At 41.2% G+C, this 27,422-nt stretch overlaps 1 protein-coding gene across 2 annotated transcripts in view; it reads right to left on the bottom strand.

The window, feature by feature from the left end:
• The window catches only part of FANCB (FA complementation group B), a 742,096-nt gene that overhangs the window by 194,478 nt on the left and 520,196 nt on the right, over positions 1-27,422 (bottom strand). For both annotated transcript variants that reach the window (XR_014835726.1, XR_014835725.1), the window contains one exon: positions 18,511-18,601. The gene's annotated coding sequence lies outside the window, so the exon portion shown is untranslated. The remainder of the gene's footprint in view (positions 1-18,510; positions 18,602-27,422) is intronic.

Genomic DNA, 27,422 nt, shown 5'->3' on the forward strand with positions numbered 1-27,422 from the left:
ATGCACAGTAGCACACCATTATATAATATTTCCACCCTATAGATATAATAAACACAAATAACTCTAAGCACATAGGTCATAGTAAAACAATTAAGAAATGATGAGTTTGAATGCTTTCTTGGCTTTTGATAATTTATTTCATTGTAAGTTTATATCATTTAATCTTTAATAATAGCTGTCTTTAACCTGTGGCTTGCAAAATTTCTGACTATTTAACAGTTGGATGTCATGAGCCAGTATATGCTGGTCCCATCACTCTATTGCCTTATATTTGCATGATAATGAGAGATAATGAATATTAGCATTTTAAAGAGTCCATGTTAAATCTACAACTTACTCACCATTACTTTTTATCTATTTCTGCCTGCAGTAGGAATACTTAGATGACAAAAAAAAAAAAAAAGGAGAAATTGAGCTTCTTTTTGCAACTCTATGAAGGGGAAAATTTGGAAACCTGAGCCAGACTTTGAAGCCAGGACTGGAGAGAGAAACTAGGTAGGAACTGGAAGCTACCCCAAAATGAGGAAGGAGGTTTAGAGAGTGAAGCAAGAAGCAAGAAGGCCCTATGCTCCTGGACAGATTCCCAGACTAATTTTTCTCATTGCTGATCACCAATGTGTTTTTCCTAGACAACTCACACACACACACATATATATATATATATATATATATATATATATATATGTCATTTTTATTTTAGAGCTATAAATTTCACTTCCCCTTTTCCCACATCCTTAGATGACTCAGAATTCTTAATTTCCACAATGTAAGATCATTCAAGCTTCATTTCTGGATCATACCCAATCCTTCTCTCTAGTGTACAACTCTTTCCTTATACAAGTTTTGAATCCTCAACTGCCTATAAGAGCATCTCCACCAGGGAGGCCCTAGGCCCCAGTTAGGTCACAATAATCTCATTTACTCTCCCAAACAAGGTGAACCTGCTTGCCTTTCTAGCTCCTGTTGGTGGCTCTACTGTTCACTCAGTCATCCACACTTAAAGCTTCTGAGTCACATGTGACTTTTCGCTTTCACCTCATTGGCTAAGTCTGGTCAATTCTACCCTTGAAAGGCCTTTCTAATATGTCTCTTCCTTTCTAAGGAAATTTTCCTTTATCTCTTTCATTAAAATTTTTCCCCAGCTTTATTGAGATATCATTGACATATAACATAGTGTTAGTTTAAGGTGCACAATTTTTTTTAGGGCCTCACCTGTGGCATATGGAGGTTCCCAGGCTAGGAATCGAACCAGAGCTGTAGCCACTGGCCTACACCCCAGCCACAGCAATGCAGAATCCAAGCCTTGTCTGCAACCTACACTACAGCTCAGGGCAATGAGGGATCCTTAACTCACTAAGCAAGGCCAGGGATTGAACCCACATCCTCATGGATACTAGTCAGGTTTGTTAACCACTGAGCCATGACAGGAACTCCCAATGTGTTGATTTGATACACCGATATACTGCAAAATGATGACCACCATAGCATTAGCTAATACCTCCATCACATCACTGGATGTGTTTTGTGGTGGGAATATTTAAGATCTATTCTCTTATACATTTCTAGTATATAACAGAGCATTATTAACTGTGCATTAGATCCCCAGAACTTATTCATCTTATAACTGAGAGCTTGTGCCTTTGACCAACATCTGTCCATTTCCACCTCCCCTGGCTGCTACTGCTCTGAAACTGAGTCCCCCTAAAACCAAGTTCCTCTGCTGAGTTTATGATTCATCTCCCTACCCAAAATGTTATTCCCTTTCTCATCCAATCCCTGTTGCCCTAAAGACTGAGAGGTATCAAAGAAATGGGGTGATCGAAACTACACACAAGCCTGTGAGTCCCTGTCCTTTTTCTCCTTTTATGCCTGCACCTGCAGCATCTGGAAGTTTCCAGGCCAGAGGTCTAATCAGAGCTGTAGCTGCTGGCCTACACCACAGCCAGAGCTACTCCAGATCTGAGCTGCATCTGCGACCTATGCTGTAGCTTGCAGCAATGCCAGATCCTTAACCCACTGAGTGAGGCCAGGGATTGAGCTCACATCCTCACAGACACTATGTCAGGCTCTTAACCTGCTGAGCCACAACAGGAGCTCCCTGAATCCCTGTGCTTTGACATAAAAGTCTTTTGCTTTAGTCTCCCAAACCTCCCCTGATTCTCAAAAGGCTGGCTCAAGAGTTAATGATTAGGAAATGTGAAGATGTAGAAACAAAGAATACTCGTTGGGTTGGGAAACTGATAACAATTTAGACTATAAGCCAGCCACATAGCAGTCACTGAAATCCCGGTTGCCTAAAGATAATAATAAAGGCCGGACACATATTCTGAAGTTATTTTTACAGGAAGAAGATCCCTCACCAGATGAAAAGTGCTGACCACAAGCATGTAGATCCCTCCTACACTGATTAAAATCAGAAGATGGGTGATGCTCAAACCTTCACCTTGATGCCATCCAGTCTAAGAATTGAACACAAGCTGATCAAACCCTAGAAGCCCCTTTCCTCATACTGCATTTAAGACTTTGTCTCCTAACTAGCAACTTAGAGATGGTCTTTGGACATTAGTCTAACATCGTCCCAGGTTGCTGGCCTCCTAAATAAAGCAAACTGTTCCTTTTCACCAACACTTGTGTTTTGAGTGTTGGCCTTTCAAGTGGTGAGCAGCTGAACTTGGGTTAGGTACCAGCCTCCTCTGGTTGTAATTCCATTCTCTGTTTCTATGAGTTCGGCTTTTTAGATTCCAAATATGTGATATCTTAACGGTATTTGTCTTTCCCTGTCTGACTAATGTTACTTAGCAGAATGCCCTCTTTCTTTGGAACTCTTCCTTTCTATACAACTGCCTCCCACTAACTCTACCAACAAGGCTTGTGTGTCTTATATATGCTGGCTCATTGAGATGGGCAGCCAATCACATTAGTTTCTTCCAGACTAACTTTGTTAAGGTTGTGAGAGAAAAAAATGCTGTGGGATATTGATCGCCAGGGTGGGAAAGATCAACAATGACAATGATGTAACAGTATTAACAGATATAGGAGCTCTCCTTGTGGTGCAGAAGAAACCAGTCTGACTAGTATCCATGAGGATGTGGGTTCAATCCTTGGCCTCGCTCAGTGGGTTAAGGATCTGGCTTGCCATGAGCTGTGGTGTAGGTCACAGACACGGTTCAGATTCCATGTTTTGTGGCTGTGGTATAGACTGGCAGCTGCAGCTCTGATTAGACCCCTAGCATGAGACCTTCTGTATACTTCAGGTGTGGCCCTAAAAAGCAAATTAATTAATTAATTAATTAATTAATTAAAAATTAATAGATATTATTCATGTGTCTGCTCTGCTGTCAGACACTTGTTAGGTGATCTCTCTCTCTCTCCCTCTCTCTGTCTCTCTCTTTCTCTACCTGCTCCCTATCTATCTATCTCTCCTGATCCTTACTACTCAGCAAATGATGCATTATACATGAGTCAACTGAACCTCAAAGAAGCTAGGTGATCTCTGGTAGAATTTAATGTGGGAGTACCTGTAGCTCAGGTGCATATGTTTCTAGAATCTATTGGGAAGGAGGACACTACTAACACAGAAATATCTGAAAATGGGAGGATGAGCCCACTGCTTTCTCTGTGCCCCTGACAATGCTCTGTCAATTGTTTGGAACAAACATTCAAATCTGTCTAAATTGTATACCCACAAATCACTTGACTTGGAGAAGGGCATGTTCTTGACCTCCTCCTGTGCAAGGCCTGACAATCAGTGGGGGTGCCTAAGGTTGACTCTTTTCGCATTCTCTTTTACCAGGTACACAATACTGGCATCACCTCAGAAAAAGTCCTTTATAGCCAGAAATGTGGTAAAAGATTAATTTTAAAGGCCAAGAGATATGTAAATATCAAGTGTAATAAAATCAGGTCAATCTACTTGCAAAAAATTCTATTGCAGTGAGAGGCACAGATAAATATCTATAACTTAAGTTCCACTGTGTGATGCCAAAGGGACCACTGGATCGCCATCTTCTGGGCTAGAAGGAGTGACTCAAATAGGGCTCAAATGACGATATTTCCCAAAACTGTCTACCAAGCAATATAACTGAACTTGTATTCAAGCAGTTTTGAGATCACGTCGAAGATAAGAGCTCCACATTTTTTATTTATGTATGTAGCTTTTGCCTTATAAACAGCATGATATAGAAGAAGAGGGGCTTTGGGATTAGGTGGGATGTGATTCTTGGCTCCACCTCTTGCTAGCTGACTGTTCCAGGGCAAGTTACCTAGCCTTTCTCAACCTGAGTACCTTCATGAATAAAATGAAGTTAGCACTATTTACCTGAAGGCACTGTTGCCAAAATTATCACATATACAGCCATTGTCTATGCATGTGTACCTTAGTGGCTTAGACAAACAATCACTATTGTTATTCACAAGTCTAAGGTTGAGTGGTTCTTTTGATCTGGACCAGACTTGGTTGATACTGGCTGGGCTCACTCATGCACCTGCCAGGCTGGTCTAGGATGACCTCACTCACATGTCGGATGGCTGGCCAGCTGTTGGTTGATATGAGAGAGCTGATCGGGCTACATGCTTCTCATCACTCAACATGATAATTTGAACTTATCTACATGGGGGCTGATGAGGGTTCTTAGCCCATATTCGAAGGTGAGCAAAAGAGACACCACCTTTTTTTTTTTTTTTTTTTTTTTTGGCTTTTTAGGGCTGCACTCACAGCATATGGAAGTTCTCAGGCTAGGGGTTGAGTCAGAGCTACAGCTGTCAGCCTAGGCCACAGTCAAAGCAATGCAGGATCCAAGCCGGGTCTGTGATGTGACCTACACCACAGCTCATAGCAACGCCAGATCCTTAACCCACTAAGCGAGGCCAGGGATTGAACCCACATCCTTATGGATCCTAGTTAGGTTTGTTAACCATTGAGCCATGAATGGAACTGCCAGAAACTCCACCTCTTGATTAGAACTGCAATCACACCATAAAAAGATATGGATAGAGGAGGGGTGGAAAGTGTGGCCATTTTGGCCATCTATCACATGATCACTTTGAAAAATCAGTCTTTTCTAAAAATGAACACATGCATTCCTTCTGAGCCAGTAACAGCATCCCTAGATATATTCTTAAAAGACACATTCACATGAGCTCAAAACACAAGCACTGGAATGTTTATAGCAGCACCAATCATAATAGCCCCAAACTGTAAACTACCCCAATACCCATTAGCTTGCTTATTTAGAATAGACAAATACATAGTGGTATTTTCACAACATGTAATACTGTGTGCAGTGAAAATGAACAAACTACAATTACCTGCAATAATATGGATGGATATTACTAGAGTAACGCTGAAAGAAAAAAGCCAGACACAGAAAAGTACATATTTTCTGGTTCCATTTAAAGAAACTTCAAAATAAGCGAAATCAATCTATTCTATTAGAACAAGATAGTGGTTACCTTTGGGGTAAGGGATTGGAAATGGGCACAGGCAGAGGGGGGCCTCAAGGGTGCTGGTCAGGTTCTGTCTCTTGATCTGGGTGCTGATTAAACTGCTGTGTTCAGTTTGTGAAAATTCACTGAGCTGTATTCTCATGAGTTAAAAACTGTTTTGTATGCATATTTTACATCAATTAAAATGTTTATAAAAGATAGCATATTTGAAAGTACCTATTCATAGCAGGCTCTCAAATATTTATCTTTTCCCTTCACATTCCCCAAAGAGACTCTGTATGTGGTAACAATTTCCACTGTTATCTATTTAGCATGAAACAATCAGTCATTTGTATGAATGTAAATAGGACACCCAAAGATAATTAAAACAATGGGCACACTTAATTCTTGTATTTTTAAAGGACTTATTCTGTCTGAGATATGATATTGGCATTCAAAGGGCTGAATCCAATTTAATGACTGGGTGGCATACTGTCTGAATGGTTTTTCAGCGGTCTTCAATCTTTTTTTCCACCTGTTAGGATCAGTGAGCAAACTCAGGGTTATATCCAATTTACAGGTCAATGCCTTATGTCCATTCCTTTTTTCCCTACTCAAGAAAACATATTGGAATGTAAGAAATGAAGCATAACTGTATTGTAGAGATAACTATTCATTCTCTAATTTATAGTGGAGGGGAACTTCATTCCAAACTCTGGAGATACAATGGTGATCTAGAAAGATTATATCCCTATTTTAACAGAACTTGAGGACTTCCTTTGTGGCACACTGAGTTAAGGATCTGGTGTTTTCAGTGTAGTGGCTCAGGTTGCTGCTCTGGTGCAGGTTCAATCCCTGGCCTGGGAACTCCCACATGCTGCAGAAGTGCCCCCGCCAAAAGGAACTTCAAATCATTCATAGTGATAAAATACTTGCAACATATCCACAATTAATCAGGATAACAAGTATATTAGGACAGTAAACTAACAACTGCTAAATCAGAGTGTTATAGCAGGCAGATAACTAGCCATGAGCAGAGAAGGGGGGCACAGGGCCGGATGGCAGGAAACCACACTTCATGTAAACAGTGGGGTCCATGGGCAGACAAAGAAAAGCAGGAACATCCAGACTGACAGGAAACCACACATTTTGGGCTAAGTGGCAAGAAAGGTGGAAAGGGCATGAATCTCCAGCTTCTGAATGTAACCTGTTGCTCATTATACATTACAATAAATTATAATATAATTAGCTAGGCAGATAAGAAGTACCCATCATGCACTGATGCCGTGACACTTCTAATCAAAGCTAAGTAAAGACAAAAATCCCTTCTCCCTTCAGGAAGGTGGAACTGGAATGAAAATTAGGAAATATGACTCCCAAACTCCTACTTCCCAGTGAATATTCCGCCTATGAAATTGGATGCCCCTTATTACCAGTGTGCCAAAGAAATGCAGGGTACCTGCTGGCATCTCTGCCCACTTCTCTTTAAGAGGTGTATTTCTCACTTAAATACATCCTCACTTTTCTTTCTCAATTTCCATCTCATTTCTGAATTCCTTCTGTGATGAAATAAGAACCTTCCCCTTGCAAACAAGAACATGGAACTAATACAGAATCTGGATAGGGCTGGGTTTTGCTCTTGCAAAAATCATCCCCCAAATTCAGAGGCATGAAATAATGAAGGTTTGTTTCTTTTGCTGCATGTTTCAAGAATTGATTGGGAATTTTGCTCCACTTTACCCTAAACCTGGGACAAGTGTCAATGTGGAGCATTGCATATCATTGTGGTATGGGGAGAGAAAGATGCCGAAGCACACACTTGCTTTTAAAGCTCTCACCTGACAGTGACACATGTCATTGATGCTCATATTTTGCTGGCCAAAATTAGTCACGTAGCCACACCCAACTTCCAGTGGGGAGTGAATTTCAAAACTATCATGTTTGGAGTTCCCATCGTGGCTTAGTGGAAATAAAATTGACTAGTATCCATGAGGATGCAAGTTTGACACCTGGCCTTGCTCAGTAGGTTATGGATCAAACATTGCTGTGAGCTGTGGTGTGGGTCACAGATGCAGCTCAGATCCATCATTGCTATGGCTGTGGTGTAGGTTGGCAGCTGCAGCTCCAATGTGACACCTAGTCTGGGAACTTCCATATGCCATAGGGCAGCCCTAAAAAGACAAAAAAATAAAAGTAAAAAATAACAAAACTATCATGTAGAAGAAAAGAGAGTCAGATTATTTGGGGAAAAACCTTAATGACTACCATATATTGTTAATGTTCAGGTCTTAAAATAGCTTTTATTGTTGGTCACAAAATCAACCTCAATCCCTACCCTTACTTCCCAAAAGATATCTTTGTAATCACAAGAAGGAATTGCAACCCAGCAGAACTCTCTGGGGCCTTCCTCAAACAGGAACTTTCCCCTTATCCTCTGCTTTAGTTCCTCTCTGAAGTACAAATAGCAGTATCTGATGTGCATTTCTTAAGTTGTTTTACAAATGTGAAATCCCCCACCACTAAATGGAAGATGTTAACTACTTGATGACCATGAGCCCTTAGCCCCAGGCCTCCTGGAGCCTAAGGACCAATAATGTTAATCCCACCCTGTGACCTCACCATCACCCAATCAGACAACTGTGTGCAAGCTAATCACATACCCTGCAACCTCCTTCCCTCACCTGACTTTTAAAAAGGCTTTACAATTTTGGTCCCTAGAGTTCAGGATTTTTTTGGAGGCACAAGTCACCTGACTCCTTGCATGGCCTTTCAGTAAACCTTTACCTGCTCTAAACTCCAATGCTTCAGTTTATTTGGCCTCGCTGTGTGTTGGGCATGCAAACTTGCACTAACAGAATGACTGAGAATTTGAACATGAATTAGCCTAAATCTATTCTGGTATTATTTAGGAGATGTCAGAGCTGGAAGAGACCTTCCATAGCATCTAGTTCAACCTTTTTACATTAAAGTTAGAGAATATGTAACTCAGAGGTCACCTGCATCAAGTCAAAGAGATATTTGCGGTATAACCAGAACTTGAACTAAATTTAATGCTTTTAATTCAAAGTGTCACCTTTGTAAGAGAAAGACACTGCATATTGTAATAGCATCTGAAGCATTTATAATTTTGGCCAACATTCAGTCTTTGTTCATTCCATATATATTTATTCAGCACTTATAGGCAATGAACAAGATACTGTAGTAAATAAAAGGTGAAAATAGCCACAGAATCTACACTCAAAAAGTCAGAGTCTGGTAGAATCAATCAAGTAATGGGATATAAGTATATTAAGAGTTACAAAGGATATAGAAAAGGTCATTTTTGCCCACTACAGGATTAACTGTTAATGATAGCTGGTCAAAAATTGATAGGTAAGAGTCAATGGATCTTTGATGAGGGAGCCAAGAATACACAATAAAAGGAAAGTCTCTTCAACAAATAGTGCTGGGGAAATTTGATATTCACATGCAAAAGAATGAAACTGGACCTTTGTCTTAACACCATACACCAGAATCAACTCAAAATGGGTTAAAGATTTAAACTTAAGACCTGAAGCATAAGATTCCTAGAAAAAAACATAGGAGAAAAGCTTCATGACACTGGTCTTAGTAATGATTTCATGGATTGGATACCAAAAGCATAGGCAAAAAAGACACAAACAAGTAGGGCTAATCAAACTAAAATGCTTCTGCACAGGGAAGGAAATAATCAAAAGAGTAAAAAGGCAACCTACAGAATGGGAGAAAATATTTGCAAAGAATATATTTGATAAGGGGGTTGAGCCTCAAAATATTAGGAATTTCTACAACTCAATAGTAAAAAAACCAAAACAAAACCACTTAGTGACTCAATTAAAAAATGAGCTAAGGAACTGAATAGACATTTCTCCAAAGAAGACATAAAAATGGCCAATACACTTATTAAAAAGATGCTTGACTTCACTAATCATCAGGGAAATGCAAATCAAAGCCACAATGAGACATTACCTCACACCTGTTAAAATGGTTATTATCAGGGAATCAAAAAATAACAAGTGGTAGCTGTTGGGCTTCCAGGCCTCTTCAAGGAGAATTGAACTCAAAGCCTCTGGCCAAGACAAGAAGTACCAGACCGTTATCATTGCCCCACCAATCTCATTGCAATACCCCTTCCCCCACTTTGAGCAACCCGGCCTACTCCACCCTGCCCCCTATTAAGAAGGGGCCCAATAGGGGGCAGGGTATGTGGCCCACTCCTCACCCTGCACTTATAAGGGCATTATATACCCCCAACCAACCAGCAAGTGTATCCTAAGACCCCTCTTTCCCCAACCAATAAGCAGGTTAGCAGGTGTATCATGAGACCTCTCCTCTCCCTGAGTTATAAAAACAGACACAACTGCACGCTTGGAGTCAGCACCCCCTGATTATAAGGAAGTTGTCCTGCTGCACTTGTAGCATCTCTCATCTTAGACTCTTTTTTCTATACAGTGTCGGCTCTCCTTGATTATCAAGAAGCCATCCTGCTGTGTTAACAGCATCTTTTGCTGCCTCAATAAACTTGTCTTTTCTTCACCTTGCTTGGAACCCGGAAAATTCTTCTTTCTGATTCACATGCACAGACCACGACATTAGCAAGGATGTGGAGAAATTGGAACTCTAACACCCTCTGGGTGGGAATGCAAAATGAGGAAGCTGCTATGGAAAACAGTGTGGAAGCTCCTCAAAAGATTCAAAATAGATCTACCATGTAATTCAGCAATCCTACTTCTGGGTACTGATCCAAAAGAACTGAAATCAAGATCTCAAAGAGATACTAACATTCCTATGTTCATTGTAGCACTAATTATAATCCAAAATGCAGAAACAACTTAAATGTCCATCACCAGATGAGTGGATAAAGAAAATGTGGTATATACAAACAATCAAATACTATGCAGCCTTTAAAAGGAAGGAAATTCTGCAGTATGTGCTGACATAGATAAACCCTGAGGACATTTTGCTAAGCAAAACAAGCCAGGCATAGGGAAACAAATACTGCATTATTCCACTTATGCTAAGTATTTGAAATAGTCAAATTCACAGAATCAAATCAGTAGATTGGCAGTTGACAGGGGGAAATAAGGAGTCACTAATCAATGTGCACAAAGTTTTAGTTAAGCAACAAAACTAAGCTCTAGAGATCTGCTGTACAACATCGCACCTCTAATCAACAATAATGTACACTTTTGTGCACTTAAAAATCTGTTAAGAGAGAAGGTAGATTTTCATTCTTACCACAATAAAATAAAATTTAAAAAAATTTTCTATTTAATCAAATATAGAAACACCAGCTAATATCAGTTGATTCCTTTTTGTGTACCACACACTCTTTCAAGGACTTTCTAGTTTCACTTTTTCAGACTGATTGAGGAAGGCTTGACATATTTATTATATTGATCTGTCCATTTATTCAGGTCTTCTTTTATGCCATTCTATGACATTTTAAAAATTTATCCAAAAAGCACTTGCACATGCATTGCTAAATTTATTTCTAGGTATCTTCTGGTATTTTGCTGTTATTGATTGAAACATTTATATCTGCTCTTTAACTGGATATTGCTGATATATATGAGATATGTTAATTTTGGTATGGTGATTTTGTATCAACAATCTTGCTAATTCTAATCTCTTACTAGTTCTAATAATGACTTTTTGATTATTCTGGATTTTTCATGATCATTTCATGTACAAATGAGGATCAGTTTTCTTTTCCTTTCTAGTCCTATCTTCTTTATTCCCTTTTTCTAGTTTTATCTCATTGGCTAGGGCCCCCATTAAATGTTCACTTATAAGTTCCTTCTGTGGCACAGTGGGTTAAGAATCCGACTGTAGTGGCTCTGGTCACTGTGGAGATGTGGGTTCAATCCCTGGTACTATGCAGTGGGTTAAAGGATCCAGCACAGCTGAGGCTCAGATTCAATCCCTGGCCCTGGAACTTCCATATGCCTCGAGTGCGGCCATGAAAAACAAACAAACAAAAAAACTATGAGTTCCCATCATGACTCAGCAGTTAACAAATCTAACTGGTATCCATGAGGACTCAGGTTCAGTCCCTGGCCTTGCTCAGCCGTTTAAGGATCCGGTACTGCCATGAGGTGTGGTGTAGATTGCAGACACTGGATCGGCTTAGATCCCTAGTTGCTGTGGCTGTGGAATAGGCCAGCAGCTACAGCTCTGATTCGATCCCTAGCCTGGGAACTTACATATGCTGTGGGTGCAGCCCTAAAAAGACAAAAAAAAAAAAAAAAAGGTTCAGTTATAGTGAGAACGGGATAACTAGTCTCCTTAACTTTCATGGGTAATTTTTAAGATTTTTACCATTAAATGTGATGTAATACAAGCTTTAACAAAAAGTTTTTGTTTTTGTTTTTGTTTTTTTTTTTTTGGTCTTTTGTCCTTTTTTTTTTAGGGCCACACTCGAGGCTTGTGGAGGTTCCTGAGGTTCCCAGGCCAGGGGTCCAATTGGAGCTGTTGCTGCTGGCCTACGCCAGAGCCACAGCAACGCCAGATCCAAGCCACAGCTCACAGCAACGCCAGATCCTTAACGCACTGAGCGAGGCCAGGGATGGAATCTGCAACCTCATGATTCCTAGTCGAATTCGTTTCCACTGCGCCATGACCGGAACTCCCAAAAAGATATTTTTGATGTTAATGATGATCCTATTTCTTTCAAGTTTTCTAAGATTATCTTGAATGGATATTGAATTTTATCAAGTGTTTTCTTTTCGATTCAATTGAGATAGTCAAACGACTTTTCTCACATAAGTTGTTTCCGTGTATTTTTCTGTTTTATCACTCTCTCATTCCCGAGTGTAAACAAACTCTTCTAAATTTGATGTATTAATTTTACAAACCACTGTTGGATTTAATTTACTAGTATTTTATTTAGAATTTTATTTTATTTTACTTTGGTTTTTTTTTTTTTTTTTTTTTTTTTTTTTTTTTTTTTTGTCTTTTTGCCATTTCTTGGGCTGCTCCTGAGGCATATGGAGGTTCCCAGGCTAGGGGTCTAATTGGAGCTGTAGCCACCGGCCTACACCACAGCCACAGCAACACCAGATCCGAGCCGCATCTGCGACCTACACTACAGCTCACGGCAACGCTACATCTTTAACCCACTGAGCAAGGCCAGGGATTGAACCCGCAACCTCATGGTTCCTAGTTGGATTCGCTAACCACTGAGCCACGACGGGAACTCCTATTTAGAATTTTAAAAATATACACATATCTGTAATTCCTTCTTGTACTGTTTTTAACATTAAGTTCATATTAACTTTGTAAAATGAGTTTGACAGTTTTCTCTTCTTACTAGTATTGGAAAAATTATATATAAATGTTCAGAAAACTTGTCCGGGCCAGTCCATTGACCAGAAGTCAATCACTGTCTACATGTAATTGCAAGGACACTTGGGAAATAGTGTCAGGTGTGTTCCCAGTAAGAAAAGAAGAATACAGATATTGATAAGCACTAATAGTCTGCCACAGTAATTTATATTGTTCTAGAAAACTTCCATTGCACTTGCATTTTTATATTTATTGGTAGAAATTTATTCACTGAATAGTTTATGATTTTTATAAATCTCCATTATCTCCATTATAACATTATTTGGTTATGTGGTTTATAACAGTGTTTATTGGCATATTCTCTCTTTATCCCATATATCTGTCTTGCAGAGGCTTATTTATTACTCATTTCTTTCATAAAGCTAGGCTTTTGTTTTGTTGACTTTTCTTATTGGTATTTTCTATTTTCTGAATTAGTTTGCTAATGAAACTGAGCAGGAATCTGTGAGGCTCCTGGGCACAAAAGCCTTTCTGTGTCCCCCATTTCTTGTTTTTAGGAAATATGCCTCATTCAGCCTCCCTGACCTTCCCTGTGTTCTAAAAGGCAGGCTCAAAAAGTTTGCTAACCAGGGAAGGTAGGGGATTCAGAGACTAGGGAGGCACAGTCCAGGCACAGTAGTGCAGCCTAGGGGCAGGGTCTTAATTCCTCCTCAAAGAACAATATCTTTGAGTTCTTCTGCAGATGTTAACTACTTTATGAAGCATTCTTCATTCCAGAAAAGAGGACCACAAGAACCAGTCCCCAGGCCACTAAACACCAGCTTTGAAGAAGAATGAAAGCTTGCTTCTACCCTGATCTTTATCTATGGCCCTATTTTCAACTTCCACACTATAAAACCACCTCCTATTCTCTCCCAAAGGAGGGCACAGCCTTTAAGGCATTAGCCTGCTGTGGCCTCCTTTGCCTGGCAAAGCAATAAAAGCTATGTTTTTGTGTGTGGTAGCAATAATAGCAAGAGGCCTATGGTTCCCAGACAAACTTAGTGCATCCTAATCCCAAGACTTTATACGTATAGACAGCTAAAACAGTAAAATGCAACCAGAAATTAAAAGTAACCCAAAGCACACAATCTTAATCACATCACACTGTTCCTTTCACTATACTCAACAGGAATATTACCCAAGGCACTCAGTTCCTAGCTGTTATTCTTGTTCTACATTACCATATAATAATTGCAACCTGCCTCTCAATTATACTTGAAACCGAGCAGGGCACTGCGGGGCTCCTGGGCACACAAGACTTTCTGTATTCCCTATTTCTTGGTTTTAGGGAACAAGCTTCAGCCTCCATGACCTTCCCTGAGCTCCAAAGGCAGGTTCAAACAGTTGATAATCAGGGAAGGGAGGGGATGCAGAGATCAGGGAGGAGCAGCCAAGAAACAGTAGCACAGCCTTGGGGTAGGGTCCTGGTCCCTCCTCAAGGGATACACACAACAATACCTTTGAGTTCTTCTGCAGAACTAAAACTCACAACACATGAAAACAACAGAAGAGGTTCAACAGAACCAGTCATGGGGCCATTAAACACCAACTTAGGAAGAATGAAAACCTGCATCTACCCTGATCTTTATCTGTGGCCCTATTTTCTACTCCCAAACTATGAAACCACTTCCTATTCTCTCCCAAGGGAGGGCACAGTCTTTAGGGCACCAGCCTGCTGTGACCTCCTTTGCCTGGCAACGCCATAAAGCTATTTTTTTTTTCCTTCACCCAAAACTGTGTCTCCACATTTCTATTTGTCACCAATGGACAGAGGCCAAGTTTCAGCAACATGCCTCGGTTTTTCTGTTTCCAATTAGGCTGTTCATATAGTGTGTCCACATATTCAAAATTCATCTTGTAGGGATTCATGGAGGAGAGAAACTGGAAGACAACAAAGTATATGTTGGCAAAGAGTATGCAAGAATGAATTTCCTAATTTTGAGTTAGGGGGTGCTTTTCAAGATCCTGGGCAGTGGAGGTCAGGCTCTTTCTTTTTTTTTTTTTTCTTTTATCTTTTGCCTCTCCCCCTTTTCCTCAACTTTACCTCCTCTCTGAAGCACCTAGATAACAGTATCTTTTGCGCATTTCCCAAATTGTTTTACAAATGTGGAAACTGCTCCCCTCCACCAAATGGAAGATATTAATTACTTGATGACTGTACACACAGCACCAACCCCCAAGGATTGATAATGTTAGCCCCTGTGACCAAGACATGTCACCTCATCATCAGCCAATCAGAGAACTGTGCAAAAGCTAATCAATTACCCTGCGATCCTCCTTCCCTCACCTAGCTTTTAAAAATGCTTTACGATTTTGTTGGGGGTGAGGGGGGGAGTGCAGGAAGCTACCAGTCTCCTTGAACGACCCTACAATAAACTTTTCCCTGCTTCAAACTCTGACATTTTGGTTTGATTGGCTTCCCTGTGCATCAGGTACAAGAACTTGTGCTAACATATACATAGTGGCTTTGGCTCTTAGAAGATTCTCTAAGTGTTATTTGTGGTTGATTAAAAAAATTAGAATCAAGGAATGGGAAGCATCAGTGTGGCCTGAAATAGCTTGGAAAGTTAATATACACAGTCAGAACGTTGAGATTATATATTTCACAGGTGAGGAAACTAAAGCTTATAAATGTTAGGCATGGTTCTCACACTATCTGGAAAATACCAATTAAAATGAATAATTATAGGGGAATTCAGGCCTTTGGAGTCATTTCGTGGTTATAATAATTTTGTATACATTCAGATGTGATGCTTTTTTCTTCTTTCTTTCTTTCTTTCTTAGGGCTGTACCTGTGGCATTTGGAAGTTCCCAGGCTAGGGGTTGAATCGGAGCTGTAGCTGCTGACCTACGCCACAGCCACAGCAATGCCAAATCCTTAACCCACTGAGCAAAGTCAGGGATTGAACCCGCATCCCCATGGATACTGGTCAGGTTTGTTACCACTGAGCCACAACAGGAACTCCTGTGAGGCATTTTTGGAAAGCTTACTCTGGGTCACCAGTTGGCAAATGACGACTGATGGGCCAAATCCAACTGGACACTTGTTCTTATAAATAAAATGTTATTGGAACACAGCTATTCCCATACATATTGTCTAGGGCTGCTTTCTCCAACAACGGCAGAGCTGAATAGTGGCAGAGACTGTACAGCTCACAAAGACCGAAATATTTACTATCTAGTACTCTGTAGAAAAGGTTTCCCGACCCTGCCCTAGGTAGCTGTATTAGTTCTCTTTTACTCCACAGCTGATCTGGAGGCCTGCATTTATTGCTTCCCTAGGGCTACAATTAATTTGACAAATGATTATGACTTCAAGACTGACATCCCGTGGTAATTTTGAGACATAAAGGCATTACTGTGAACCTTAGCGCCCCCTCCTCCAAGTAACTGTGAATAAGAAAACATTCTTCATGGGCTGGGGCCTATGGGTTTTTTTCTGGGGAAGAGAGATGAATGTAGGGAAATGGGTGGCATCTGTAAAAGTCATTAGGAAAGTAATTTCCAGCGATCCTGTAACATTTAGAGTTCATTTCCTCAAGAGCAGCATCGCCTCGGTGCATCTTTACGCATGGCTCATTCAGTCAGAGCGCCCTTTTGAAAGGCAATGGAATGTGCCCTTCTTAACACACAGCTGGGGAAGTGGAGCTTGTCATAGCTGAGGGTTCACTGGAAGGTTTACATGCAACCCAGTGGCAGGAATGCCGCTTGGAGGAAAGAGGACAGGAAGCTCAAGACCAAAGCCAGTTCCAAATGCCACCTCATTAGTAGCAATTAGCACTCAGTCATGCCTGGGAGATTGTCCCCATAAAGCAGGTCAAATCAATTACTGCCTGCCTCTTAGACAAAGGACGAGGCCATTGCAGATGGCTATGGCTAGTTCTGGGCTTTTATATCTAAGACCAGGAGCAGATTTGATGACGCTCTAAAAGCTTCTCCCCACAGGAAGGCTTCCCCTCTTTTCTTCTGCTCTGTGTGCACGGAGAAATATAGCTGCTGTCAAAAAAAGGCCCGTGAGGAGTTCCGTTGTGGCTCAGAACACCACTAGTACTCATGAGGATGCAGGTTCGATCCCTGGCCTCACTCAGTGGGTTAAGGATCCAGAATTGCCACAAGCTGCGGCATAGGTTGCAGATGTTACGGCTGTGGTCTGGGCCAGCACCTGTGGCTCCGATTCAACTCCTAGTGTGGGAACTTCCATATGCTGTAGGTGTGGCCCTAAAAAGAAAAAAAAAAAAAAAAAAAAGAGGGCCTGAGTATCTTCCAGGCCTGGGTGCAAGAGAACTGGGACAAACTTTAAGGATGCTAGAAACTTGGTGACTTTGTGAATGGATGCAGAGGGGTTTGCTTACGGTGAGAGAGATGGAAAGAGAATGAAATGCACACGTGACATGGATGCTAATGCCCTCCCTGACACAGACAGAAACCAGCTCAAAAGAAAATCAAAGAATTGATCGGGTCCCTGCTAATGGCTAAGCTGGTGACAGTGTTTTTGTCTTTTTAGGAGGTGATGGAGAAGGGTCAGCCAAGGTGTTTTATGAGCTTCTGGGAAGAAAGAAATGCAAGTGCTGGCCAGGGCCCTGGTGTGGATTCTTAACAGCTGGTGAATGTGCCCAGAGGCCGTGTCCATCCTCTTGCACTGCTGGAGGCCAGTGAAGAGCTAAGCGGGCTCTTTGGGAAAGAGGGGGGAGATTCCTGCTTTTTATGTAATGTTTCGTGTTAATACCAATTGGGGTAATTTTCACTGGGTGTTCACAATAAGGTGCTCTCAATTAATATGACTTTGCATTTATATAGTTCATTTTATCAGATGCTAAGCATACTTTGCAAGTGCCAGGAGCTGCTATTTTGTAAAACAGCTATGTCCTAGATAATATAAAGCTCTTCGGTCACCCTCTGTCATCAATGTTCTGAGAGAACTCCCTAGGCTCATCTCAAAGTGCTCCTCAGAGGTGTCATTAGTGGGATCCAGAGGGGGAGGTTGCAGCGTGGTCAAAAACTCAAGGGTGGGGACAGCCCGAGGTGAGGCTGGGGTTCTGTATCTGCCTCCTCAGTGTCATCATGCTCAACCTCCTCCAAAAAAAAATATATTATCTCAGAAAAAGAAACCCAACAGTGTTCTTGCTATATGCTAACTGAGCTTTATGACAAGTCCCTTCTTCTGGATCTCTTCAACACTGGAATTCATTGGCAAAATCTTGGAGGGGCATTTCTTAAAATATCCAAGGGTGCTTGTTAAAATGCCGAGGGCTAGGTTCCTCCAGCTCCTACTGAATGGGAATCTGAGGGCAAAGGGTTCCCATGACTCTCATGTCTACTGAAGTCTGAGAAGTGCTTGTTTAAGATCCTAGTGGCATGAAGTTTCACTTACTGTTAGTAATAACAGGGCTGTGAGACTTGCTATGTGATGTGTGAGTTTCCTGAATTCGCGGTTTTTCAAATGCTTACTATTAAGCACAAACCATTTTCTGCTGAACAATTTTTGTCTTTTTAGGGCTGCACCATGGCATATAGGGATCAAATTGGAGCTGCAGCTGCTGGCCTACACCACAGCCATAGCAACTCGGGATCCCGGCCGCATTTTCAACCTGCACCACAGCTCGAAGCAACCCTGGATCCTTAACCCACAGATCGAGGCCAGGGATCGAACCCACATCCTTATGGGTACTAGTCAGGTTCTTAACCCAATGAGCCACACAAGGACTGCCTTCTTGACAGCTTTAATCCCTGCATCATTACCTGTTCATCCACTCACCCATCAGGTATTCTGATGGTCTCACTGTGGCTCAGGCACAGAGCTCCTAACCGATGACTCAAAGATGGAGAGTTCCTGCATGGAAAGGACATCAGAGAAAAGACGGGTATGTGAGGAACCAAGGAAATGTGCAAGTGCTCCTTCCAGACCCTTTACTTTCCTTCCATCACAGCCATTCTGGAGGGTCTTCCCAATTTGAATCTCATCATCAATCATTTTACTTTTTTTTTCTTTTTACAGCTGCACCCATGGCATATGGAAGTTCCTAGGCTAGGAACAGGAGCTGCAGCTGCCAGCCTACACCACAGCCACAGCAACTCGGGATCCGAGCTGCGTCTGTGACCTACATCACAGCTCACAGCAATGCCAGATCCTTAACCCACTGAACGAGGCCAGGGATCAAACCTGCAACCTCATGGTTCCTAGTTGGATTCGTTTCTGCTGCACCACAACAGGAACTCCTAGAATGGCTTTCTTTCTACTTGATATTTACAATTTCTTTTCTCCTTGAACTTTGGTGGTGAACCTTAAACTTTCCTTGACCCTGTTAGGTCAATTCAAGCTGCCAAGTTTCATTTTAATTTGCTGTCTCCATTTACACAGAGTGGTCATCACATGGATGGAGAAAGGCATGAAAATGTACTGGTTGGGATGGCTCCAAATCTACCCTCTGCAGCCTGTACTTGGCCCTCGCAGTGGCTCTGCTGTTCCTTTTCTCCTATTTCCTTTTTGGCTATTGCAGACATTTTCTTTATATCCCAATGCCTTGGGATCACTTCTGTCTCCCTCACTCAGAGCAGATAAGCTTGTGTCTTTCATTATGTAGAATATCCAGAAGACTCAGCTGAATTTTCTAATTCCCTGCTCCTCCCGGTCATTATATCCTTCTCAAGGCTCCAAATTTATATTTCTTGTTAAGTCACTTCTTCTGTCCTTTTCTTTCTTTCTTTCTTTCTTTCTTTCTTTCTTTCTTTCTTTCTTTCTTTCTTTCTTTCTTTCTTTCTCTCTTTCTCTCTCTCTCTCTCTCTCTCTCTCTCTCTTTCTTTCTTTCTTTTTTTTTTTTGTCTTTTTAGGGCCACACTTGCAGCACATGGAGGTTCCCAGGCTAGGAATCAAATTGGAGCTGCAGCTGCCAGCCTACACCACAGCCACAGCAACACCAAATCCGAGCCACATCTGTGACCTATATCACAGCTTATGGCAATGCCGGATCCCCCACTCACTGATAGAGGCCAGGGATTGAACTCATGTCCTCATGGATACTAGTTGGGTTTGTTACTGCTGAGCCATGACAGAACTCCCTTATCTGTTCTTTCTCTTGGACCTGGGTTCAATGAAAGAAAATGTTAGAATCAAATAATTTTTGGAAATTCAGTTTATTTTATTCATCCTTTGGGGGATTTACATGGCACATTACCATATTAAAGGCTTTGAGAAGCTGTGTGGCAATAAAAAAATGTTTAATGTCATTTAAACCAAACTTTCTCATTAACTGTAGAGCCCTTTTTTGAGCAACACCTATTGATACTCTGGGAAACTCATTTTGCAAAATGTTACTTGAACATATAGAAGGTCGAGAACTTGGTTTTTTTTAGGCCGTACCCACTGCACATGGAGGTTCCCAGGCTAGGAGTTGAAAATTGGAGCTGCAGCTGCCGGCCTATGCCACAGCCACAGCTACACCAGATCAGAGCTGTGTCTGTGACCTACACTGCACCTTAACCCACAGAGCCAGGCCAGGAATCGAATCCACATCCTCAAAGAGATCCTCACAACATTGGACCCTTAACCCGCTGAGCCACAATGGGAACTCTGAGAACTTGCTTTTAATAACCTTGTTATCCTATCTCTACATATAAATCCCCTTTCCTGTGGCCTGTTGTCTTTTTGCAAACAATGAATCTTCAAGAAACGTTGCTACATGAGGAAATGAATGAGTTTACCCATTTAAAAATAAGTATTTATTAGAAAATTTACTGTGTTCTAGACACTGAAGGTACAATGGTGCATAAGACACAAAATCTCTTGCTCTCATTGAGCTTCCTTTTTAGTGGAGGAGGGCAACTATAAAGTGAGAGATGGGGAGTTCTGTTGTGACTCAGTGGTTACGAATCCTCCTAGTAGCCATATTGGCCTCGCTCAGTGGGTTAAGGATCTGGTGTTGCCATGAGCTGTGGTGTAGATCGCAGATGGGGCTCAGATTCCCCTTTGCTGTGGCTGTGGTGTAGGTCGGAAGCTACAGCTCTGGTTTGACCCTTAGCTTGGGAACCTCCATGTGCTGCAGGTGTGGCCCCAAAGGGCAAAAAAAAAAAAAAAAAAAGAGAGAGAGAGAGAGAGAGGGAGCTGAACAGAGATGGAGGAATAATGTTAGGTGATGACAGAATGCTTTGAAGAAAAATAAAGCAGAGAAATGGCATAGAGAGAGACTTGGATACAATTTTAGGTGGAATACGGGGTCAAGACCCCCTTTTGCAAATCAACTATACTTTAATTCAAAAAAAGAAAGACCTCTTTATAGTTGTGACATTTGAGCTAAGGCTTCAATAAAGTGGAGGAGTGAGATCTTTGAGTATTTACAGGAGAAGTTCAGGTAGAGGAAAAAGCAAGTGTGTGGTGGTTTGAAAATATGTCCACAAATTTTTTGCCATCTTCTCTTCAAGAGAGGGATCCTACTTCCTAACCCATGAGTATGAGCTGACCTGGTTACTTATTTCTTACAGAGGATATGCAGAAGTGAGCGTGCGTGCTTTCTGAGACTAGGTCTTAAATAGCATCACAGCTTCTCCCTTGACTTTTCTCTTGGATCACTTGCTCTGGAGAAAGCTGACTACCATGTTGTAAGGACACTCAAGCAACCCGATGATAACATTTCTTCCATTCTCATCTGGCTTGATTTATGTATGATCCTGAACAAACTGAGGTTATTCAGTCCTCCTAAACTCCACTTGCTTGGCACAATCTCTTCTGTTGAGCCTACTTCAGCCTATGCAATAAAATCACCCCAAATCCAAAGTCCTTTCAAAGCTCAGGAGATAAATCTGCGTGGTGTTGGCAGAATCTGAATTGAAGGGTAAGCAAATAGCAGCAAGGGATTATAAATCCCTGCTTGCTTCAACTATAAACCAATCTGTCCACAGTGAGAAAGCATTTAATAAAGGGTTTCATTGTACTAGAGAAAATGGAAAATTATACTCTGTGAGTGCCTGGTCTGCCAGCAACAGCCTGGAACCAGCAGCATGGGCACATTTTAATAGTTTTTTAAAAAATCAATAACTTTAGTCTTTTTAATTAAATTGCTGTAAGTGGGAAGAACACTTAATTACAGCTTCCATTCCTTCATAAAAAGTTCTCCATGAAGAACTAGTGTAATCGGATTTGGATTTTTCCCAGCCACCTTGCATATATATTTTTTATTGTGTGAGTGGGCTGAATTTTGTGGTTTTGGTGGCCTGGAAATAAACATGAGAATAAATGGGGGATAAATAACAAAATGAAAGTCTACCTAGGCAGCATCTGTGACATCATAAATCTCAACTTGAGTGCTAAGGAAAGGATGAAAAAAAAAATCAAGATTTCAAATAGCAGACAAAGTATATCCTGTTCCTATTCTAAGTAAGAGCAGGCGAGAACTGGCCAATGTCCAATCCTGGGAAGGCACCTAGAGATTTTTAATATACTGGTGAAAGCAGTGGGCGTTTTCAGGGATAAAATGCTAGCATGGTGCTTCTAAAAATATCCTTAATGCAATGGAAGTCATCCCTTCAGTTACTCTATTTTAATTAGATCCTCTCCTCTGTTTATTTCGTATTTGTGCTGCTTTCTTTGTTATTTTTCTCATCCTCCTGCTGTCCTGGAGGCTCTTCCATGTTAACACAGGCGGTGACACTTAGTGGTACTGACAGGTTGCCAGGCCGAGGCTGCTTCTCTCCCCTGGAGCCCAGCTTACACCAGCCCCCCTGCTCTGATTCATGATCTAGAAGATTTCCTCCACTCAGGTATGACAAAATTTCCCCTGAACAGATGCTGGCCACAACTTAAGCCCCCCATCTTTCCTATTTCTGGTCATTTTCTAAAGCAACAGACCTGAAGGTAAAGTAATATAAAACCTTCAAAATAACTTTATCTTATACACGAGCAAGATCAATGTCAAAGTCCCTCACCATGCTATTAGGTGATGAAATAGCATACATGGCAGGAAGCCATCCTTTTCTTTGATTGCTGTGCAAGGTGATGGGACTCTGACTTGTGTGAGAAACCCAGGAAACTAACACAGATTTGACAAGCTTGGTAAGTAACTTTAGACACACTCTAGTAGTTTTAGATTAAATCAAAAAGTGTCGTAGATGAGCCAAGGAACATGGCTTGACTATTGAGCTATATGTAAAGCTTCAGCATCATCAACCAGAAATAGCACATAGGACATGGCAGATAACCCTTGCCACTACCTCAGCACTGTTCATTCCAGAAGATGTGCTTCATCTCACAAAAGGCAGGACCAATGCTCTTGGCTTATTTTAGTATTTAAGGGCCAGTCTTCCCAGCCTAAAAGCCCCTAAGTAGGCTCATGGGAAAATCACTGAGATGGTCCAATCTCACAATGAGTCTAGAAAGAAAACCCACAGAAATGAAGGCTCTAGCTTAGAAAAAAGCTGGCGTGTAACAATGTGGGAGGGCTTATTTTTCTCCCTCCACAAGCATAAGAAGAAAGCTATTTAAGTGGTAGGGAAGGATTGTTTCATGCATCAGAGACCTCACCTGAGTGTGTCTACACCTGGCAGGTTGGGGAGGGCCCATTTTGCCAGCAAAGCACACCCCTTAGCAAATAGTCACAAGAGGCCTCTCCTGGCTTAACATTTCCTTCTGTCCTTAACCTTCTGCAGCCCCCTTAGTTTTGCCATATCGGAGTTGAGCTGGAATCAGTCTCTTGCTTTTGTACATTTTTTAAAGAATCTTTTTTTTTCTTTTTATGGCTGCAGCTGTGGTATATGGAGATTCTCGAGCTAGGGGTCAAATCAGAGCTGCAGCTGCCGGCCTACGCTACAGCCACGGCAACATGGGATCTGAGCTGCATCTGTGATCTACACTGCAGCTTGAGGCAACGTCTGATCCTTAACCCAGTGAGCAAGGCCAGGGATCAAACCCACACTTTCACAGAGACAGCTCAGGTCCTTAACCCACTGAGTCACAATGGGAACTCCAAGAATCATTATTTATAACATTAAAGAGGAGAATATTTTTGTGATGAGATTTGGATTTCCTTTACTGGCATTTCTCTCTCAGTCTTCTCAAGAAAGAGAGAGACCATCTACCCCTTACTTGGTGACCCCTCCATACAGAGTGATCTGGGTGAAGGGTCACCATTATTACCTAACTGCCCTTGAAGTTTGTCAGAATCTGCATTCACAAACTTGTAAAGGAGTGATACAGTGCAGTCTCTCTGACTGAAATATTGGCTACTGTTGGCAACTATCAATGATCATTGACCTAATGGAAAGGAAGGGGCTGATCTTCCCAAAGCAGGGAATCCAGTTGCTATGGAAGATTTCTTTTTAGGAGCAAGATTTTCATTTAGGAACAAGATCATACTTGCAAAAGTCAGAGGAAGAAGGAAATATGAAAAGTATTGGCCCTTCCAAGAAATCGTACATGATAAAATTCAGAACATGCCATCTGACACAAATCTATTTTAGATACCTTCTGTGATGCCGTGGTAGGTAATTTGCTCCATTGCCAACCTTACCATGGCTAAAATGTATGTGCTGCTCCCCTTCCTACATACTTCCATCGAACCCCATCAAACACACACTACTTAGAACAGTGGCGAGGGTGACCAACATGTCCTAGTCCTCCTTGGACTTTCCTGTTTTTAGCATGGAAAGTCTCATGCCCCAGGAACCTCCTCAGTCCTGGGCAAACTGGGATGGCTGGTCCTCCTACTTGGCTGCACAAGAGAGTCATATGGGGAGCTTTGAAACATCTTGATTCTCATGCTATACTCCAACCAACTACATCAGAAACTCTGTGGGCAGTATGCAGGAAACTCCAAGGCACGGTCAAGGGTGAGGACCAGACACAGAGAACTCATGTGCTAACTTTTTGATGCTAAAACCAGAGCCTCCAAAGGTAAGATGATACAGACACAGTTATATTTCCTATCCTGTTTGTGATAACTGTGCCTGCATTTTAACTACATTAAATTTATCAGATGCATTTCCCGAGTTGCCAAGATTGAAGACCATTTTGTATGATAAAACCATCCCTTGAAGGAACGTGGTTTGATTGTGAAAATGGGGAGCTCTCTCCAACAGCTAGCAATATTTGTACAGAATTTTGGAAGGCAACCCTCCATCCCTGGTCTTCTTGTCTTTTAGTTCACTGAGATAACAGACTTGTTTGGAGCTCCAATTTTAAGTACTGGTCACCATTCCTGGGGATCTCAGCTGTTTGCTGACTTTCCCTGTCTATGGATTTATCACTAGTGAAAACTGTCGCTCCCCCTAATTGGGTTACTTCATATTTTTTAGGGGTTGTTCACCTATACTTATTCTGAAAAATCTCCAAAAGAAGATAATAATTTAATTTCCCTTCATAGCAAGGAGGAGACAGGAGTGAATGGGTCCTCAGAAGCTCTATACTCCTTTCCTTTCCTGGGTTTTAATGATAACCAGATAAGCCTTTTAGAAATAAAGGTAATCTGAAAAACTCCCTCATCATGAAAGGCTAAGATTTTCATGGGTTGACATCCCAAGGCCATTTGCCTATAGAGGGTAATGTTTTCCATTCATTTATGTAACAAATAATTGAGTCCCTTTATGCCAGGCACTGTGACATTGACTGTGAATACACTGGTGAAGGAGGCATTGTATTGTCCCTGATTTCACAGAAATGAAGTTCTTTTTTTTCCCCTTAATTTTAGGGCTTCAGGTGCAACATATGGAAGTTCCCAGGCTAAGGGTCAAATCTGAGCTACAGTAGACGGCCTACTCCACAGCAATGCCAGATCTGACCTACACCACAGCTCAGGGCAACGCTGGATCTTTACCCCACTGAGCAAGGCCAGGGATCGAATTTGCATCCTCAAGGACAGTTTGTTTGGTTCGTTTCCATTGAGTCACAATGGGAACTCTGGAAGTGAGGTTCTGATGAACCTCTTAGCAGCAAAAAGGACTGAACTATCCACATCAGAATTTCCGGCATTGACAGAGAAATTTTTGAGTAACCTTGAATTTCCTTATATCATTGTATACAGGATGCCAAATACTCTGCTGACAGTATGGGTGGCCCTATAACCCTCTTTAACACAATCTAAGTGATATTTACATAAATATATTTGTATGTATGCACACACATCATCACGTTTGAATATTATTTAATTTGTAGGCTAATATTTACTGAAAGCTTATTACAAACCAAGTACTACTTGAACAGACCCAGTACAATGACATTTAAGATGAAGAACATCTTATTTTAAGAAATGACAGCTAATACCTTCATCTCTCATTCTCTTGTTTTTCTATCACTCTGGTACTTAGTCGAGACTGTAGAAAAAAGAACCATAGAGGCCTCTGCCTATATTTGTTTTCAGAAGAGCCTTAAGGCGTTCAACCTCTGGCAATCAGCACACTCCAGGCAAAATGACTCAAGAGATGGTTGATAAGCTTTTGAAGAAAACAAATCTTAGCGAGTTACAGAAGGGAAAATATGAGAGACAACAAATGAAGCCTCCATGGAGTGGCAGGGCACATCAAGGGCTGCTGCTCCCCACTGTCCTGGTGGCACTCCAGTTGCATGGATTAATACTTTAAAGAGTCACTCCTGTTAATCGTTTAGTAGGATTACTGCTTGGCATTTCAAGGCTTTCTCTACTTAGAAAATTGCATAAATTATATCTTTTCCTTTCTTTCCTCTGTATTGTTTGTTTTTCATAGTTTTTGAGAAGATGAAATTTTACTAAATGCATTTTTTTATGTTGTGTTGTTGGTTTTAAATCTCCGCATGAATGCCATCTGAAATCATTGTGCTTAAGATAGATTAGACTGTGTTATTAAGGAGAAAAATTTTAATAAAACAGAAATCACTTGGGAGAAGAAAAATAGTCTTTAGGCTGTCTTAGAGCCTTAAAGTATTTTTTTGGCTACATCTGAGGCATGCAGAAGGTCTCAGGCCAAGGATCGAACCCAAGCCACAGCAGTGACAATGCTGAATCCTTAATCACTAGGCTACCAAGGGAACTCAGAACTTAAATTTTTAAAATCTATCTATCTATCTATCTATCTATCTATCTATCTATCTATCTATCTATCTATCTATCATGTGTCAGTCTAGTTTGTTTCTTTTAGCATAATATAAGCAGGAATTAGGTAGGATTTGAATATGGCTCAGTCTTTTATGTAATACATACCGGATCTATTTTGGTGATGGTGACTTGAAGGTAGTTCCTGACATATAGAATGTACACAATAGCAAGTGATGCCAACTCAAGGAATCTTTTCTTTTTTTTCTTTTTTTGGCCACCTCTGCACTGCAGCTTCGGCAGCACTAGATCCTTTAACCCACTGTGCCTGGCTGGGGATCAAACCCACCCTTCCACAGTGACCCGAGCTGCTGTAGTTGGATTCTTAACCCATTGTGCCAGGCGTTTGAGGGAACTCCTGAAGTACTCTTTTCTAAAGTAAACAAATGAATTGGTGCCTGAGACAGCTTTATGGGTCCCTTTGGATAGTGCTGATCAATGAAACCATAATTACTAATTAGTTGCTCTGTACAAGGCCATTACCAAGTGTATTTTAAGAGACGGACGAATAATACTCCTAGCAATTTCTAAAAGATCCCATGAATTCAATTGGAGACAAATGGATAGAAGAGGGGACCCACATGACACCAAACACAGGGGAGT

Source organism: Sus scrofa, chromosome X, assembly GCF_054392235.1.
Source record: "Sus scrofa isolate SSC_HxYL_T2T_F1_AM1 chromosome X, Sscrofa_HxYL_maternal_Yorkshire_Landrace_v2.0, whole genome shotgun sequence".
In the NCBI taxonomy this organism is placed as follows: Eukaryota; Metazoa; Chordata; class Mammalia; order Artiodactyla; family Suidae; genus Sus; species Sus scrofa.